Source organism: Pseudorca crassidens, chromosome 18, assembly GCF_039906515.1.
Source record: "Pseudorca crassidens isolate mPseCra1 chromosome 18, mPseCra1.hap1, whole genome shotgun sequence".
Lineage (NCBI taxonomy): Eukaryota > Metazoa > Chordata > Mammalia > Artiodactyla > Delphinidae > Pseudorca > Pseudorca crassidens.
Genome location: NC_090313.1, coordinates 72,585,422 through 72,603,108, shown reverse-complemented (window position 1 = coordinate 72,603,108; position 17,687 = coordinate 72,585,422). Strand labels below are relative to the sequence as shown.

Sequence of the window (17,687 nt, the reverse complement as noted above, 5' to 3'; positions counted from 1 at the left end):
ATGATTCTTGTCTGAATTAAGAAAATATTGGTGGATAATACAGAAACTATTATGAGAATGAGCTATAAATTACAATCAAGTCCTTATTTTAAAGACTTTGCCTCCATCAATTAATTCATGCACAAGAGACTGAATCCATATTTCCAAGCAGTAATTCCAAGGAGTTTAAAGGTTTTTTCCTAAAGTTTTATCTCTTGAGGTATGAATGCATGTTTCAAGTCAGTTACTTTGATTACTGATTACCATCACCATCTCCTTAATCTAAGTCTGTAAACTTGTCCAGTTTTTCTCTTCTGCCCCATTTTCGGTCATGAAAATTCCTTCCCAGAGGTTCAGTGTATCCCGAGAAAGGTAACATAGACGACGTATGGTATTATGGAGAGGCTAATGGGAGTGGGTCAGAAAAGTTTTTCTTTGAGGGAAGTTTAAACAAGAGAAGATTAATTGATAGAAAAAGTGAGTTGAAGGATTCTCTAAGTACCGCAAAGAAATATGCAGGCTGAGGAGAAGCACTTGTTATTTGCTTTGTTGTTGGAGAACAGACACTTCATAAAGTAACAATAGCAGAACTTTTAAGCTGCTTCTCGAAAACTGCTTTTTTGTTGTTGTTTTTTTGTTTTTGTTTTTTGCGGTACACGGGCCTCTCACTGTTGTGGCCTCTCCCGTTGCGGAGCACAGGCTCCGGACGCGCAGGCTCAGCGGCCATGGCTCGCGGACCCAGCCGCTCCGCGGCATGTGGGATCTTCCCGGACCGGGGCACGAACCCGTGTCCCCTGCATCGGCAGGCGGACTCTCAACCACTGCGCCACCAGGGAAGCCCAAAAACTGCTTTTTAAAGAGAGAAGTTCCAATAACCAGTGAGATCAGATTCACTGGGGTTTTGTTATGGAAGCCCAGTGAATCTAAACCATAACATAAATCTTAAAAAGACAAGACCGCAGGCAAAATGGAGACTGTCTGGTAGTCAGGATTGGTTTCTGAAGTAATCTGAAAACGGACACAAAATGAGTAACAGGTCTTGGGAGTTCTGAAGTTTGGGGACTGAAATCTACTCAGTCTATAACTGTCTGACTCTTTGGCTTAGGCGGGTAGAGGATAAGGAAGCTTGGATGGAAAGTTCGAGAAAACTCAGTAGTCAAGAGCTTCTTCAGGCAAAGATGGATGAAAAGGTGTGTCCAAGACATGGGGTACCCCGACAGAAGTTCCTTTGGAGAGAAAGTGAGTCCTCACATAGACTCTCCCTCACCCCTCTACAATGCGTGACAGTCCAGAGAGGGTTATAACCAAACCGAGAGGAGTGCTCAGTGATTGCCAGTTTAGAGGGTCTCTTATTGTCCAGATAGGACCACTCTTTGCAAAAGATTCTCAAGAAATAACTTTTGAGTGTTTTGAAATTTACAAACTTAATACTTGAAAAGTAGTCAGAAGTAATGGAAAGATATACTGCCATGCTAGCAATTAAAACGTGCAGGGAGAATTTTATTATGACATAACTAATAATTTAAAAACATTACCAGGGGAAAAACAAACGGTATTGGGACTGCTTTGGGAAAGCCAATGCACGTCTATAATTGCTGGCAGTATGTACAGAAACATCTTGCCTACAGGTTCAGTGATACGTAGATCACCATTCCAGGTTCATCTACTCTAATATTTTCAAAGTCATCTCAATGAATGCCTCCCAGCTTTAAATAGTTCCATAATTCTGTGATTTGTTAAACTGTGAGAATATCAATTGTTGACTATTGTGTACAGTTATCCATTAAGAGTGCTTCAAAGGGGACTTCCCTGGTGGCGCAGTGGTTAAGAATCCATCTGTCAATGCAGAGGACACAGGTTTGATCCCTGGTCCAGGAAGATCCCACATGCCGCGGAGCAACTAAGCCTACGCGCCACAACTACTGAGCCTGCGCTCTAGAGCCCATGAGAAGCAACTACTGAAGCCCACGTGACTAGAGCCCATGTTCCACAGCAAGAGAAGCCACTGCAATAAGAAGTTCTCCCACCACAATGAAGAGTAGCCCCCGCTTGCCACAACTAAAGAAAGCCCGTGAGCAACAACGAAAACCCAATGCAGCCAAAAATAAATAAATTAAACAATACAAAAAAGTGAGAATACTAATATGCCTATCTCATAAGGTTATGTAAAGGAGTAGATGAGTTAATATGTATAAAGTGCTTGGACAGTGCTTGACACATAAGAAGTTGATAAATGTTTGCTATTACAATAACATAAAAAATGACTAACAGGATAAAGGAGTTTATCTTTCTTTCATTAACAAAAATATCAAGCTATAGGTGATTGCTGCATTGGTTTAGCTTATCAATGGTGTCATCAAGAGCCTTCAATCTCCATCATGTCACTTAACCATCTTTAGCAGGCTGGCTTTTTGTCTTTCAGCCCATGGCCTCATGGTCTCATCATGGCTGCTGTAGCTCCAAATATCTCACATCTCAACTGTGTTTAAAATCAGAAAGAACAACGCCATCCAGAGAAGAGGGAAAAGTGAGAAAGAAAAATGAGAGAGATAGAGAAAAAGAGACTATCTCACACTATTTTCACATTTTGTGAAGGAGCAAAATATTTTCCCAGAGCTCCTCTGCTGATTTCACCTGATCTCATTGGCCAGAACTGAGTAACATGAAACCCCTGAAATCAAGGGCTCTCTGCCTTGGTTTTGTTGGCAGGAAAAAGAGAGAGAGTGTCTTAGACAACTCACAGGACCTCCACAGTTAATCATTCCTCTGTTATTCCAGCTGCTTTGTTCCTGCTGGGCTGTGGGAAGGACAGTCTGTCCCCCAGAGCTTTTGTGTGAATGGATCGATAATTACAGAGCTTTTATAACATGGAGATCACTGATGCCACCTCTAAGTTCTTCCCATCTGTCTTCATGCCTGATGCCTATGAGCAATGTCTACTTCTTTATGAGACAGACCTCGAAAGCCCAATATCTTCTTCTAAAGGCTGTTCAAACCCCGACTGGAACACACAAGGGTACCCATTGGAGTCCACAGCTGGTCAGCTTTGGTTGAGCCCTGCTCTCTACCGGGCCTTGTGTGGCTCCAAAGGAAGCACCCTGGCCTTCGGGTTGTCCACATCTGGATGAGCAAATCAGAACAGCACGCACCAAGCATCAATTCCATGCTTGGCTCTCCTGGAGTCCAGAAGAGCGAGCGGTCAAATGGTCTGGCACATAGTGAGGTTCCCTTGGAGGAGTTACTGAGGCCACAGTGAATGGGAAGCATTTATATGAGCCAAGGAGAGGAGGGGGCCATTCCTGACCAGAAGGCTAGCCTACAAAAAGGCTGCTGATTGGGGTGAGCAGGATATGGGAGGGACATTCATTCTTATCCTTTCGAGATTTGTATGTTTTTCTCCTTAGAACTTGGAAGACACTGCCCAAAGTTGAGAACATGCCAAACATTAACATTACTAGTGCTGTCAACTTTCCAAATGTAAAGTATATCCGCTGGAAAGTGCACGGAGACTGGGTTACTCAGGTTAAAAAAAAAAAAAAAGTTTAAGTGAATGTAAATTGTAATGTGCCAGCCAACCTCTTTCCCCAGGGGTATCACACAAGCAGTCAAATAAATAACAGTACATATATTCTTTAATGAGTCCTCACTGGTCCTGAGACAACTTTACTAACCTAGCTGAAAACAAAGAAAAATAAATGCCACATGAGATACCCAGAATGGCACAAAGAATGCTAAATATTTGGTTTCTAAAAGTGAGTGAAAATAATCAATTTGAACTTCCTGGCATGTTTGGGGAGTTTCCATCCCAGGTATCCTTTGGGTCTGAAGATAGTAGATTGTTCTCTTTCCTCTGGTAGGAGTGAGGACCAACTCAAATGACCCAAGTGTCTTAGGACCCATAATGGGACTGTAGACATGAGGGTTGTTTCCCTGAGATTTCTACTGGCCCTCAGAAGTGAAATTAGTGCTTCCCAAGTGCATAAAAAATCAAGACATTGTCCTTTATGTTAAGACAGCCCAGTATAACCAGGAAAAATGAAGACATATGCCCACACAAAAACTAGTTCATGAATGTTCATAGCAAGCACTATTCATAATAGTCAGAAAGTAGAAACAATCCACATATCCATCAACTGGTAAATAGATAAACAAGCTGTGATATATCCATACAACGAAATATTATTTGACAATAAAAGGAATGAAGTAGCGATACAAGCTATAACATGAATGACACGCAAAAGCATTATGCTAAGTGAAAAAAGCCCGTCACAAAAGACTCCAAATTATATGATTCCATTTACATGAAATGTCCAGGATACGTAAGTCCATAGGGACAAGAAACAGATTAGTGGTTGCCTAAGGATGAGGAAATCGTGCGAGAATGGGGAATGGCTGTCAGTGGGTATGGGGTTTCTTTTCAACGTGATGAAAATGTTTTAAAATTGATAATGGTGATGGTGTACAACTGTGAATTTACTAAAAGCCATTAAACTGTACACTTTAAATTGAAAGAAAAAAAGACAGTCCAGAAACCAAATGCAGAATGAACATGCAGGAGGGAGAGCCGGGGACCTCCAGGACTGATGAGAATCCTCCACTGGGGGAGGATAAACATCTCTTGTCTCTTCTTAAACGCATCAGGTTTAAACTAGGCAGAGAAGTTGTTTTTTTTTTTTTTTTTTTTTTGTGGCGGGCCTCTCACTGTTGTGGCCTCTCCTGTTGCGGAGCACAGGCTCCGGACGCACAGGCCCAGCGGCTCACGGGCCCAGCTGCTCTGTGGCATGTGGGATCTTCCCAGACCGGGGCACAAACCCGTGTCCCCTGCATCGGCAGGCGGACTCTCAACCACTGTACCACTAGGGAAGCCTGAGAAGATTTTTAATAAGGAAAACTTATGCAAGACTTATGCAAGAAAGGAAAAGTAGGAAATATTATTGGGTGAATGGAAAAGAATCAAACTTATTTGCTAAGTGAAAAGGAAAATTAAAGGTGAAGAAAAATTGGACTAGGAAAATGGCATCTGCCTAAAAGATGAAGACCAACAAATTCTCAAACACAAAGAGAAGAAAAGAGAATACCAGTCCCAGGACTTCCCTGGTGGTGCAGTAGTTAAGAATCCACCTGCCAATGTAGGAAACACGGATTCGATCCCTGGTCCAGGAAGATCCCACATGCCGTGGAGCAACTAAGCCCATGAGCCACAACTGCTGAAGCCCGCGTGCCTAGAGCCCGTGCTCCGCAACAAGAGAAGCCACCCCAATGAGAAGCCCGCGCGCTGCAATGAAGAGTAGCCCCTGCTCGCCACAACTAGAGAAAGCGCAGCAACAAAGACCCAATGTGGCAAAATTAATTAATTAAAAATTTAGAAAAAGAATACCACTGCTACAGTAGAAAGGAAATGGGAATTAAGAAAGCTAGATACAAAAAGAAAACGGTAATCTGACTGAATAAGCACACGTAAAATTGCCGTGTAATACCATGTGTTTCTCGAAGGTGGCTGGAACCAGATTCTTTCCTTCAGTTTGTTTGAAGTACAATTTACCTATCATAAAATTCACCCATTTTAAGTGTACAATTAATGAGTTTTGGTTAAGTTTACTGAGTTGTGCAATTATCACCATAATCTAGTTTAAGAACATTTCCATCACTCCTATAAAATCCCTCTTAACCATACACAGTTATTTCCAATTCCTACTTCCAGCCCCAGGAAACCACTAATCCACTCTCTGTACCTACAGATTTGCCTTTTTTGGCCATTTTCTGTAAATAAAATCATATGATATACGACCCTTTGTGCCTGGCTTCTTCCACTTAGCCAAGTGGAGCTATGCTTCTGTAGAGTGTGGACATTGTTTCCCACTGAATTACCAGCCCCCAGACCCTGCTTTCTCGGCCAGCCCATCTTCTCTTGCTTTTTTCAGTCCTCTGTGCCTTGGAAAGTGGAAGGAACAATACTGAGATCCAGAGCCAGTGCTGACCAAGGGGTGACCACACACGGAGGGGTGGAGGGAGGAGAAAACAAAGCTGGCGCGGGCCCTACAGAAACGGCGCCCAGCAGAGAAGAACCGTCTGTTGGGTAGAATTCCCCAGGGGCTCCTGTCCTTCCTTCTTGCCCTGCACCTCAGAGGGTACGTTCAGGGCCTTCCCGAGAGGTCAGCCTTGTGAGCTGCCTCTGGGGAGCCTGTTCCCAGGGAGAAAAGGCAGAGGACCGTTCTGGGCTCAGTGGGTTGCTCTGGCCACTGACTCTTGGTCCCTGTGCCACACCCAGCTCCGGGAACCCACCCTCCCTCCTCTGGAGCCTCGGGTCTGTGGTTTCTGCACTCCGTAAGGGTTAGGGTTATCTTCGTCTCCGCCTCTGAACTAAGCATAATGCCTCGAAGGTCTAAATGAGAAGGAATCACCCTTTGTAACTAACATGGTGCTCTTTCAACACTGCTGTGGCTTTATCCCATTTTTCCATCCTCTTTTTTGGCCTCGCCAAGAGGCATGTGGGATCTTAGGGGATCTTAATTCTCTGACCAGGGATCGAACCGGCGCCCCCTGCAGTGGAAGCACCAGAGTCTTAACCACTGGACCGCCAGGGGAGTCCTCCGTCCTCCATCCTCCATCCTCATATTCTTACTAACGGCTTCTGCAGGGGGAGAAGGAGGCCTGAGAGAACTCCTCAAATTCCACCCAGTCTGCTTCCTTGCCCCCAAGACTGGCCCTGAACCCCACACAGCGTCCTGACAAAAGCTCTGCTTCCCCAATCCCAGCACATCTGCTTCAGAGCCCGGCGCACCATTTCCAAAGCCAGGGGAAAAGAGGCCATTACCCTTCCCGGTACCACACTCAGCATGGCTTCCAACTGCCATCTGATTTACAGTGAAGTATACACTGTCTTCTCTGTGAAACCTCTGTGGCTATGCAGGCAGCATTCTGATTTTCTCAGAAATATCCAAACGAGGTAGTAGAAATTTCCTCACGGTCTATCAGACAGGACACCCAGGAGTTGCTTGTTCTGGTATCAGCCTGGAGTTGGTGTAAAGGGAAGCGAGCCCCCCGTGCTCCGTACCCACCACGCCGCCCCACACAAATGTGGTTTCGCAAAGACGCACCTGTCCTGTGAACAGGGGGCTCCTTTCTCCCTCTTGAAATGTGTGTCCAAAGAACGCCTTGAATATTGTTACAAACTCTTACTTGACCTGCTGTGTGTTAATTAGCTTTTTTTTTTCTTCATTTCTAGCTGAACTACTACAATTCGATCAAAGCCGTCATTTCAAGCTCCATGCATGAGCCCCTGCTGCAGTCATAGGTGCTGCTTAAGCTTCTCTTAAGTTTGCCATGTTCTCTCTTTGTGTGTCAGGTCCTTGGCTGTCTCCCACCTTTAGAATTTCTGCATTGCAACAGGCATCCCACGCTTTGGTAATAATTCCCAGTGCAGCTCAAAATGGGACATCCTCCCACTGCTGAGTTCTATAAGCTGCACTTTAGGCTGAAGGGGAGGCGGAGGGAGGGAGGACAGGCCTATCACAGGCTTCGCCCAGGCCGAGAGCTCGATCAATATTTGTTGAGTTGAAATAAGAGCAAAGTCCACTTCAAGCGATCTCAGGCTGTACCATCTGAGCAGCCCTAACGTGCCACATGATAGATATTAAATATACAGTGATATCGACATAAAACAGTGGCCTTGGGGCCTTTGTATAAAGTGGGATTTGGGAATTTTTTAAGACTTCAAAAGGCATGCTGGATATAACAACTGTCAGCGATGGCAGCAGGAAGACCCAGAAACTGAAGACGTTTGGATTTTCTGGAAGTTGGACTTGGATCAAGTGAATTCAGAGAAAGGAGAACCCAGGTCCCAGTTCAGCCTGCCCTTTTCAGCCCCAAATGCACAGCAGTCTGGGTGCGGACTTGACCAAGCAGGTCTTGGGTCTTTGGAGCAGGGAATGTGACAAGTCTGTGCCCTTCACAAGCGAGTCATTTTGTCTGGACCAGACAGAAGCTGTACATCCTGGCACTGGATGAACTCCAAGAGGTCAGTGATTCAGATTAGAACCGGGAACCAATCTCTTTACATTGGATCATTCCCTGGTCACCAGCTCATGGTCTGAAGTAGATGCAACCTCTGACTGACCCAGGGGCATTCTAACTAGAACACCTAGTGCCAGGCACTGTACTAAGCTCCTTCCATGTATTCTTTTACTTAATCTCCATAATTGCCTTATGATTAGATTCCACTACTAGCCCCATCTCACAGGTGGGTAAACTAAAGCACAGAGTAAGTAACTTGTCCTCAGGTATTGTTCAGGGCTTTTTTTTTTTTTTTCCTGTATTGAAAGAAACCCAAACTCAAATTGACATAAGCAAAAAGACAATATTTTGGATGTCTTATATAACACGAGAATGACAGGAAAGCAGCTTGGTGTCCCCCAAGATGGCAACGAACCCGGCCTCGCACGGCCTCACCACCAACAGAGTCTGGCTGATACTCCAGCACCCCAGTCCAACCACCCCTGGGAAGGTTCTCATTGGCCAGTTTGGCCCATCTTTGGGACCACAATGATCCACCTGATAGAGGAAGGGCAGGGGCAAAAAAAACCTGGCAGTGCCCATTCAAACCACGTGATTAGTGTACGGGAAGCGGTGCTTTCCAGAAGTGGGAACAGGAAGAGGGGGATTACTGATTACAAAAAGTGAAGAATGGCTACTGCCCTGAGCCACGCAACTTGGAAATGGAAAGCCAGGAGCTTGAACCCAGGTCTGCCTCCAAAGCCTGTGCTTGTAATCCCTAGACCCACAGTGAAGGCATCACTTAGGAGTGTGTCAGAAACGCAAAGTCTCAGCCACCTCTGGAACTACTGAATCTGTCTGCCTTTGAAAAGAGCTGAGGGTGACTTGTGCCCATGTCAAGTCCGAGGGGCATTCTTTAATCACGATAATACTATTTTTTTGCTAATTTTCTCCCTATCTTTTCTATATTAGTCTATTTTTTTAATTAAGTTTTTTTAATTGAAGTATAGTTCATTTACAAAGTTGTGTTAATTTCTGCTGTACAGCAGTGATTCAGTTGTACATACATATACATTCTTTTTTATATTCATTTCTGTTATGGTTTAGGACCTTGTTGTTTATCCATTCTATATATAATAGCTTACATCTGCTAAACCCAATCTCCCACTCCATCCCTCCCCCAACCCCCTCCATCTTGGCAACCACAAGTCTGTTCTCTCTGTCTGAGTCTGTTTCTGTTTTGTAGATAGGTTCATTTGTGTCATATTTTAGATTTCACATATGAGTGATATCATATGGTATTTGTCTTTCTCTTTCTGACTTACTCCACTTAGTATGATAATCTCTAGTTGCATGCATATTGCTGCAAATGGCATTATTTCATTCTTTTTTACAGCTGAGTAGTATTCCATTGTGTATGTGTGTGTGTATATATATATATATATATATATATATATATATATATATATACATACACATACACACACCAGACCTTCTTTATCCAATCACTCGTCAGTGGACATTTAGGTTGTTTCCATGTCTTGGCTATTTTAATAGTGCTGTTATGAACATAGGGGTGCCTATCTTTTCAAATTATAGTTTTGTCCAGATATGTGACCAGGAGTGGGACTGCTGGATCATATGGTAGCTCTATTTTTAGTTTTCTGAGGAACCTCCATACTGTTCTCCACAGTGGCTGCACCAACTTACATTCCCCCCAACAGTGTAGGAGGGTTCCCACTTCTCCACACCCTCTCCAGCATTTGTTATTTGTAGACTTTTTAACAGTCTATTTTTATCATTGTTTTGTAATAACTTGCCACTTGAAGATCTTCTTAATTCTTCACACTTACTTTATGAAACTTCATCCTTATTGTGTGAAGCTCTTGAGAGCATGCTGCAAAGGCCCACCCAATAGTTCAACATCACCACTATCATACTGAATTTGCAAGCTGGTACTGGTGACGATTCCTCACCTGTGTTGGGCACGTACTAATTTGTAAAGCATTTTCACATTTATCAGTGGTTCTGAGCCGTGGCTGCCCTTAGAGACCTTCTGGGGGACTTTATAAAATCTGATCACTACCTGGGTCTTGCCCTCAGAGATTCTGACTTAACTGGTCTGGGATAAAGCCTGGGTATTAGGGCTTTTAAAAGCTCTCCCAGGGATTGTAGTGTGTGGCCAAGATTAAAAGTACTGTTCAAGGTGTGTGGTCCAGGTATTTGTATCTTTTAGACATTTCCCAGTGACTTTAATTTGCAGCCACGGTCGAGAACCACTCACATATATTTATTATTTGATCTTCATGGTAGCAGGTGAGGTATGCACGTGTGCACTCCCATTTTACAGGTGAGGACGCGTGAGGTCTAGCGAAGTTTGCCCATCAGGTCACTTGGCTGGAAGAAGTGGAACTGGGACTCGACTCCAGTTTCTCTGACCCAACACCTGTATTCTACCTGCCATACCCTAGACTTGGCTTGGTAAAGCCCTATCCCACAGGCCCTGGGGCTTGTTTGGGGCCAGCCTCATTTCAAAAGGAGATTCTGACCCTTGAGCAGAATAAACCTCTGAACCATCATCATTCACCCTAGGGTGGTGAGAAAGTTGTAGCCGGTAGAGTCTGCCTCGATTTTCTTTGTGATCTCTGGGTGGGGTCCCTGCACATCTGGGTGGTAGCAGTAGAAGCAGCAGCAGCCTGAGAAAAGAACAAGTGAGGAGGCCAGACACAGACACGCATGTCCACTACCCAGCCCGGCCCAGCAGACAGGAGGAGTGGAAGGCTGGGAAGACAGGGCTTGTGTGTTCATTACCCAGAGGGTAGTTATGACTTGGGTCTCTTCCTACACAAAATCTTCTCCAGGTATTTCATTTGCTGGGATGACCTTTACCCTTTTCTCTTGGCCCTCCTAACTGCCCTCACCTTTTCTCACTCTTCCTCCCAGCTCCATCTCCAGCCCCACTCTTGGATTTTAAGGGCCTGATTTCACCAAACAGCGCATTTGTAATGAATAAGATACTTAACACCATCTTCAGCAACTCAGAAGTCGGCCACCCACGTCGCGACAGCCATTTCTTTTATGAAGCCTTTCAGCTGAGCTGCGCCCGAGCACTTCTGAGCTTTGGGAAAGCTGAAATCTTAGGGTTTTTTCCCTCCTTTCCTTTAGAATCTTGTTTCAGTGGCCACTGAACATCATGGAAAATCAGTAATGAGTCGTGTCCAAGGTCTCAGCCACCTATGAAACACCACCTTGCCTCTTTCTTGACAGGAATCTGACAGAGGCCCCGTCCACCTCTGATTCATAGCTTTGGAACTCACATTTATCTTTCAAGGAAAGCTTCCTTTATCAATTTCTGATTCACTGACATTTAAATCACCAAAATGTTAGAAAGAGATGTGCTGTGAGTATGAAGTTTCTTGGGAATTTTCATTAGATTTTCCTGGAACTGGGGAATTGTGGTTTTCTAGAACGGTAATGGATAGGAATCCTAAGAAACTGAAAGTCAGCATTCAGAGACTGACGACGCTCAGAATTCAGCGTTTGTTGTGACAGAACAAAAATCAATGAATCCGGAAGGAGGGTCTCTGGGTTCTAGCCCTGGCTCCGCCACTCTCAGAGTGGTGACCTCAGGCCTCAGTTTCCTCTCCGGTTCAATATGGAAGTTGGACACAAGGGTCTGTCCAGCTCAAATTCACAGATCCTCATTCTGCTGTAGGGCCCCTGTCCACCCCCTCCTTCTCACATCACGGAAAGCCTGGGACACGACAGCTGCTGAGAGCTCTGAGCCACTGTGAAGTTTCTCTCAGACCTAGATAACGCTACTGTAGAAAGCATCACTCCACCCCAACCCCCAGTCATCATCACTGCACTGATAGTTTCTCTGTGTTGGGTGCTCATGATGTGTCCGGCATTGTACCAAGATGAGAATACGGGGCCACCTTTGGAGCAAAACTCCTGGAAGAGTTGCCTCTACTTGCCCTTCCCTATGCCTGCCCTCCCAGCCTGTCTAAAACACACTCGAACCCGGTTTTGTCCCTGCCATGCCACCAACATCCCTCCTGTAAGGCCCACCAGTGCCCCTCGTGTGGCTAAATCAGTGACCGACCCTCATCCCACTTGCTCTCTTAACACTTGAAGCCGCAGGTCACTTGGCTTCCTTCCCGTACTTCTCTCTCTTGGCTTGAGGACTCCAGCCACTCTTGGTTTCCCTTTCATCCCGCTTGTTGCTCCTTTTCTGAGGGCCTCACTTGCTTCTCTGCATGACGTAATGTCCATGACATAATGCTGGAGCCCCCAGAGCTCAGTCCTTGGTCCTCTTCTCTTCCACATCTGCGTCACTCGCTTGATGATGTTGTCAATTCCCAAATGCACATCTCCAGTCTGGCCCCCTCCCTGAACTCCAGTCTGGTATTTCCAGCTGCCTTGGATCTATCCCTAAAGGACTTCTCCAACTTGGGTATCTCACAGACATCAAAATGAAACCCAAACCTGAATCCAGATCTCTCCCTCACACTGTCTTGCCCGTCTCAGCTGGCTCTAAGTCCATCCTTCCAGTTGCTCTCCTCAGAATCCAGTAGTCACCCTAGACTCCTCTTTCTTGCAACCTGTTCTGACCTGTTGGCCCTGCCTTCGTAATACACCGGAATCTGGCCTCTTCTTCCCAGCCCCACTGCTACCATCGAGTGAGAACCACTATGGTCCCTTCCCTGGATCACTGCAAGAGCCTCACTGCTCTCCCTGCTTCCATCCTGCCCCTGTAGTCTATTCTCTATCCATCAACCAGAGATATGCTGTAAAACGAAAAGTCAGATCTGTCCAAATCCTCCAGGGCCCTCTGTGTCAGCCCGACCCTCACGTCTCTGACTTGTCCCCCACTTCCTTCCTTCCTTCCTTCTCTCTGTGCCAGTCACACAATTTCCTTGAATATATTTAGGATTTTTTCACTGCTTCGTCCCTGTTCCTGGAAGGTTCTCCCTGCAAATGTCTGCATCGCTCACTCCCTCAGCCCCTTGAAGTCTTTGTTCAAATGTCATTTCTCAGTGAGGCTCCCTTGTCCACTTTATTATATATTGGAACAGCCCAGCCCCTGCCCTTGGCAGTCCCTATTTTTCTTACCGTGCTCTGCCCTTGTTTAAATCCATGCACCTAATCCCCTTCTAATATAATATCTAATTCATCTATTCTGTTTGTTGTTGGTGATCTGCCTTCCCTCATCAGAAGGCAAGCCCCTCGAAAGCAGAGGTTTTGTCTGTTTTGTTCACTGTTTTGTCCCACACACTTAGAATAGCACATGGCACGTAAACAGGTGCTCGATAAACATTTATGGAGTGGGTTCCTTTATGAAGTCAGAATTCATAACAAATCAAAGTAGTGCTCTGAAGCATTTCACACCAGGAGAGCTGAGATTCTGTAATGACAAGCTCTCCAAGCGTTTCCTCCTGTGCCCTTCTCCTCCCGTCTCCCCATCCGCCCCCCCCGACACATCCCCACAGCGTCCTACACCTGTGTCATGCTCAGTCGGGTATGTATTGCGTTCCCTCACATGCCGCCCCACACACTCATCCACTCCACCATATGCTATAGCCCCAGCACCCCCAGCCCTGAGTGGTCACTAGAGACCATAACCCTGTCAGGAGAAAAGGTAGATGGCTCACCCCATCCCACAGTCCCCTGCAAATTAGTTCCAATCTCCACTTCTGGTCGGTCCCCTTCCACAGCCCCTTAGGGACCCCCCTTTACATACTCCTGGACTTCAAAACTCAGCTTGAGATCAGCCAGCTATTCCCAAACGGGATCATCTCCAGCAAGAGGGCAAAACCATAACAGAAGAGACCAAGAATGGCACAGAGGCTCTGCGGCATAGGAAGTGCTTTCAAGTGCATTTGTTTACTTGCAGTGATGGAAGGTGGGACTTTCTTGCTTTACTTTGGTTATTCATGAACATGAAAGGGGACATGTCTTGGTCAAGGTCATAGACCAGGCTGGGCCTCCAACTTCCTCTCTCCTGCAGACCTAAGCAGGGTCCCATTTTGTGACAGCAGATCTGCGGGCTCCTGCCACACTGAGGAAATGGATGGAGTGGAGGGAACGAAATATAGGGAGAGGTAAGCAGGAGAGGCCCGAAGGGCATCTCAGAACAGGAAGAGTAAAGGTCTGAGCTTTGGGGGGACACCCTCACCTCAGTGCTAACCCCCTGGGATGCTCTGAGCCCGTGACTGTGGCCTCTGGGTCAGCCCTGAAGCTGCAGTGGCTTGTCAGAATTCACCCTCCACCAGGACCCCAGAACCTGAAGACTTAGCTGCTAGTTAGTGTTCTGGGATCTGAACCCGCCTTGAATCTGCTCTAGGTTTCCATGGTGATTGCTTAAACTTTTCATCATCCAGTCTTTCAGACCTTGGGGGAGAGCAATGCGCTCTGGTTTCCATGACAACCACTTAAACATGTATCTCTGTCTGGCTCCGTTGGTAAAGAACTGCCAGAGATCATGCAAATGAACTGGCTGCTCTCCCTTCGCTTAAAAAAATAAAAATAAAGTGACACACCTGCTTAGACGTTTCAGATCTCTGCTCATAACAAGAGGGGTGAAAGTGTCAAACTGGTGTTTGTGAAGGGTTTCCTGCATTGCTTTGACATTTCGAGTGCCCACCCAGATACACAGGCTCGTGTTGCCATGTGAAGTAATTATCTACACTCAGCACTTGCCCTCCTCTCCCCTCTGCCCGGCAGATGAAAGAGCTGCAAATTCAAGGCTGTTTACCTTCCCGCTGCACGCTAAAGGGGGAAGGAAGGACAGGGCCAGAGCCACTACCCGACCCAGCCCTTGGCCCCTGTGGGGAGGAGCCATGGAGAGCAGGGTCCCCCCCTCAACTCACTGTCCATAAACCGGCCAGGGGTGGCTCCGGTCTCGGGGGACAGCCCCAAATAACGTGCAAGTCACAGACCCCAGTCGCTCAGCAATGACTCTGCTTCTCTGTTGGAATTCATGGAAGGGAGAACAGCCATGTGACTCTGAAGAAAAGCTCACAAGGGGAAAGATGAGGGCTCGTTCCCCCACCCCACACACGTGCCCAATCCTCCCGACACACCCTAAACCAGAGGCCCTGAGAGGCAGGCACGGGACCAGCAGCCACAGACAGGTGTGAAGCGTGTTCTGAAGCTGGGTACCAACACGTACAATTCTGGCGGTTTCCAGTGAAAGCTAGAGATTTCCCACTTTTCCGGGAAAATACGCAGGCCTACCTCAGTCCTACCTCACCTGGGTCCGCTGGGTGGCAGTAGCTCCACCCTCGGGAGGTGAAGCCTGCACCTGCTTTGAGTGAACTTTCCTGAGTACCACACTCCTCTCCCTGAGTCCCGGAAAAGAGTTGCGCTTATAATTTGTGACAACAGGCACAAGACACAGACCAAACCAACGATCCTTTGGCCAGTTGCTGAAGTCACAAACGACGGAAGAGGATTCTTATTTGGGGGCAGAGGGACGGAGAGGGGGTGAAGACAAATGTTCTGCCACCTTCGTCCTCCGAGGTCCTTTAGGCACCTTCAAGGCTGAGGTCGGAGGGGGAAAGCCAGACGAGTGGACAGGAGATGCGCTGGTGAAGGGTATGCTCATCTTCGGGTGACACTGTTACCAACCCAGGTCCTTGGACTCTTTAATCAATAGATATTTATAAGAGGCCCAATGAGGAATTCAGGCAAGGCTGTATTGGGACTGCAGGAAGGGAGCGAAAACAAGTAACAGGTGCCCTTGCTCGCTTCCCGAAGTGGGGGGGAGATGGTTCCTTAAATGGGGGGTGGGGTAGGGGCAGAGATCAGTGGGTCAGGCCCACAGTGGTGGCTTAGGTGGTCTACCCACCCCGTTGGTGGTGCTGTGTGCAGGGAGCTTGCGCATACCCTGCTTTGCTCTCCCCACCTCAGAAATGTCAGTTGATGGCCTTTTCGTATCTTATTGTTCACGACTGCCCCAGCTGGGCACCCACGTAGTTATTTTTAGTCCCTTATAGTTACTTTGTATTTTTTTTCGGGAGGAGACTTTTATCTAAGTGCAAGCACTCCAGTAAAGGGTCCCAGGTCCCAACCTGTCTCAAGACCAACATCTAAAACCTACAGGAAGGCCCTTGATCGCTTCTGTATGATGCTACAATTTTGACTCTACTGTTCAATAGATTCAGAAGCCCAAAAGTCATTTGACTAAAAATATCTGTCAAAATAATTGTAGGATGAAATTGGCTGGTTGGCTGATGAAAACAGACAGGCCCTGATTTAGGAGGCAGACGGTGCTCCTTGGCCCTACTGTTTTTAACCTCTCCAGGTGTAAGTTTCCTTACCTACAAGGTGGCGGTAAAGGTGCTTGCCCCACTGAGTTTCTGTGAGATTCAAACAAGATTGTGTGTGGACAGGCTCTGGCCCAGTGCCTGGCACGCAGTATAGATCTGGGAAAAACCTTGCTTTTCCTACATCATTTTCATTCTTCAGACTATCTATAGTTTAACACCTGGGGTTGAAAAAGAAGAAAGCACTAGTCATCACTGAAAGTGAGCCTGAGACCTTTCTTGTCAGAAAATTGACTGATCATGTTAAGAAACTGTATTTTGTTTTTCTGTGAATATTTTTAGGATGCACTATGGGAACAATAAACTGCCAGGCGAAAGATGAAAGAGACAAAGGATGTTAGAAAAGATGTCAAAGCAAGAAAAGGCCAAGCATTCCTCGGTTTGCCCCAAAGGCGAGCAGAATGTGATCAAACAGTTTTTCTCATCTATAAAGGAGTCAAGGTATTTTCTGTAAAGGAAAGAACTTGCTGCTGATGGGAGGAATGGATCGAATAATTAGAATCTAGGATCCTTATCTGCCTGGGTAAGTCTTTCTCCAACCAATGGTGCCCTTGACCTAGTAAGTACAGGAGAGCAGGACTGGGGATCACTAATTCCCCTTTAGAATAACTTAAGAACCCCTGTCCAAAATTGATCTCCCAGACACACAGAGCCTGGAAAACTGCTTGCGGCTGTTACAGAGTCATTCTTTGGGGTTAATAAGGAACTCACTTAAAACTCAAATACTTTGCAAGGACGAAGAGATTGTGTGGAGCCATCGTTCACTCACGATCGGAAGGATTCTTTGATCAGACTATCCTCCCTACAATGAACGATGATCAGTTGTAGAGAGCGATTGGGGATTGTGATGTATGGTCAATGTCCTTTCTGTGCACCTCACTCATATGGCCCTAAGCTTACACTCACTTCTCCACTGGAGTTGTTTAACCCCAACTGAATTAAGGACTCTACCACCCCTGAGGTGTAGCAGAACTGACCTAAGAAAACAGGGATTGTTCTGGAAAGTCTGGAATTGAGATAGCAGGGTAGCAAACTGTTGCCATCACCCCCTCAATGTGTAATCATCATCCTCCTTAGAATTGGGCCCCTACCTCTCACGTGTGCCCCTCCAGAGCAAGTCTCAGTAATGCTTTCTTGGAAATAACAGTAACTGTCATTTTATTGAGCACCTACTTTGTACCGGGCATTATGCACCATATCCATTCTCTCTAATCCTCACATCAACTCCATTTACCAAGGAAAAACCTGAAGCTCAGAGGAGTTAAGTAACTTTTTGGAAGTAATGGCAGACAGGTTTCAAACGCAACCTGGCTTCTAAAAGCCTTGTTATTTCTGTTGATAAGTGTTGGAGAAGGAAGGAGAGGGGGAAATGGAGACTGGATAGTG

At 46.2% G+C, this 17,687-nt stretch overlaps 1 long non-coding RNA gene across 3 annotated transcripts in view; it reads right to left on the bottom strand.

The window, feature by feature from the left end:
• The window catches only part of LOC137211244 (uncharacterized), a 98,362-nt gene that overhangs the window by 50,138 nt on the left and 30,537 nt on the right, over positions 1 to 17,687 (bottom strand). The gene's annotated exons all lie outside the window — the stretch shown is intronic.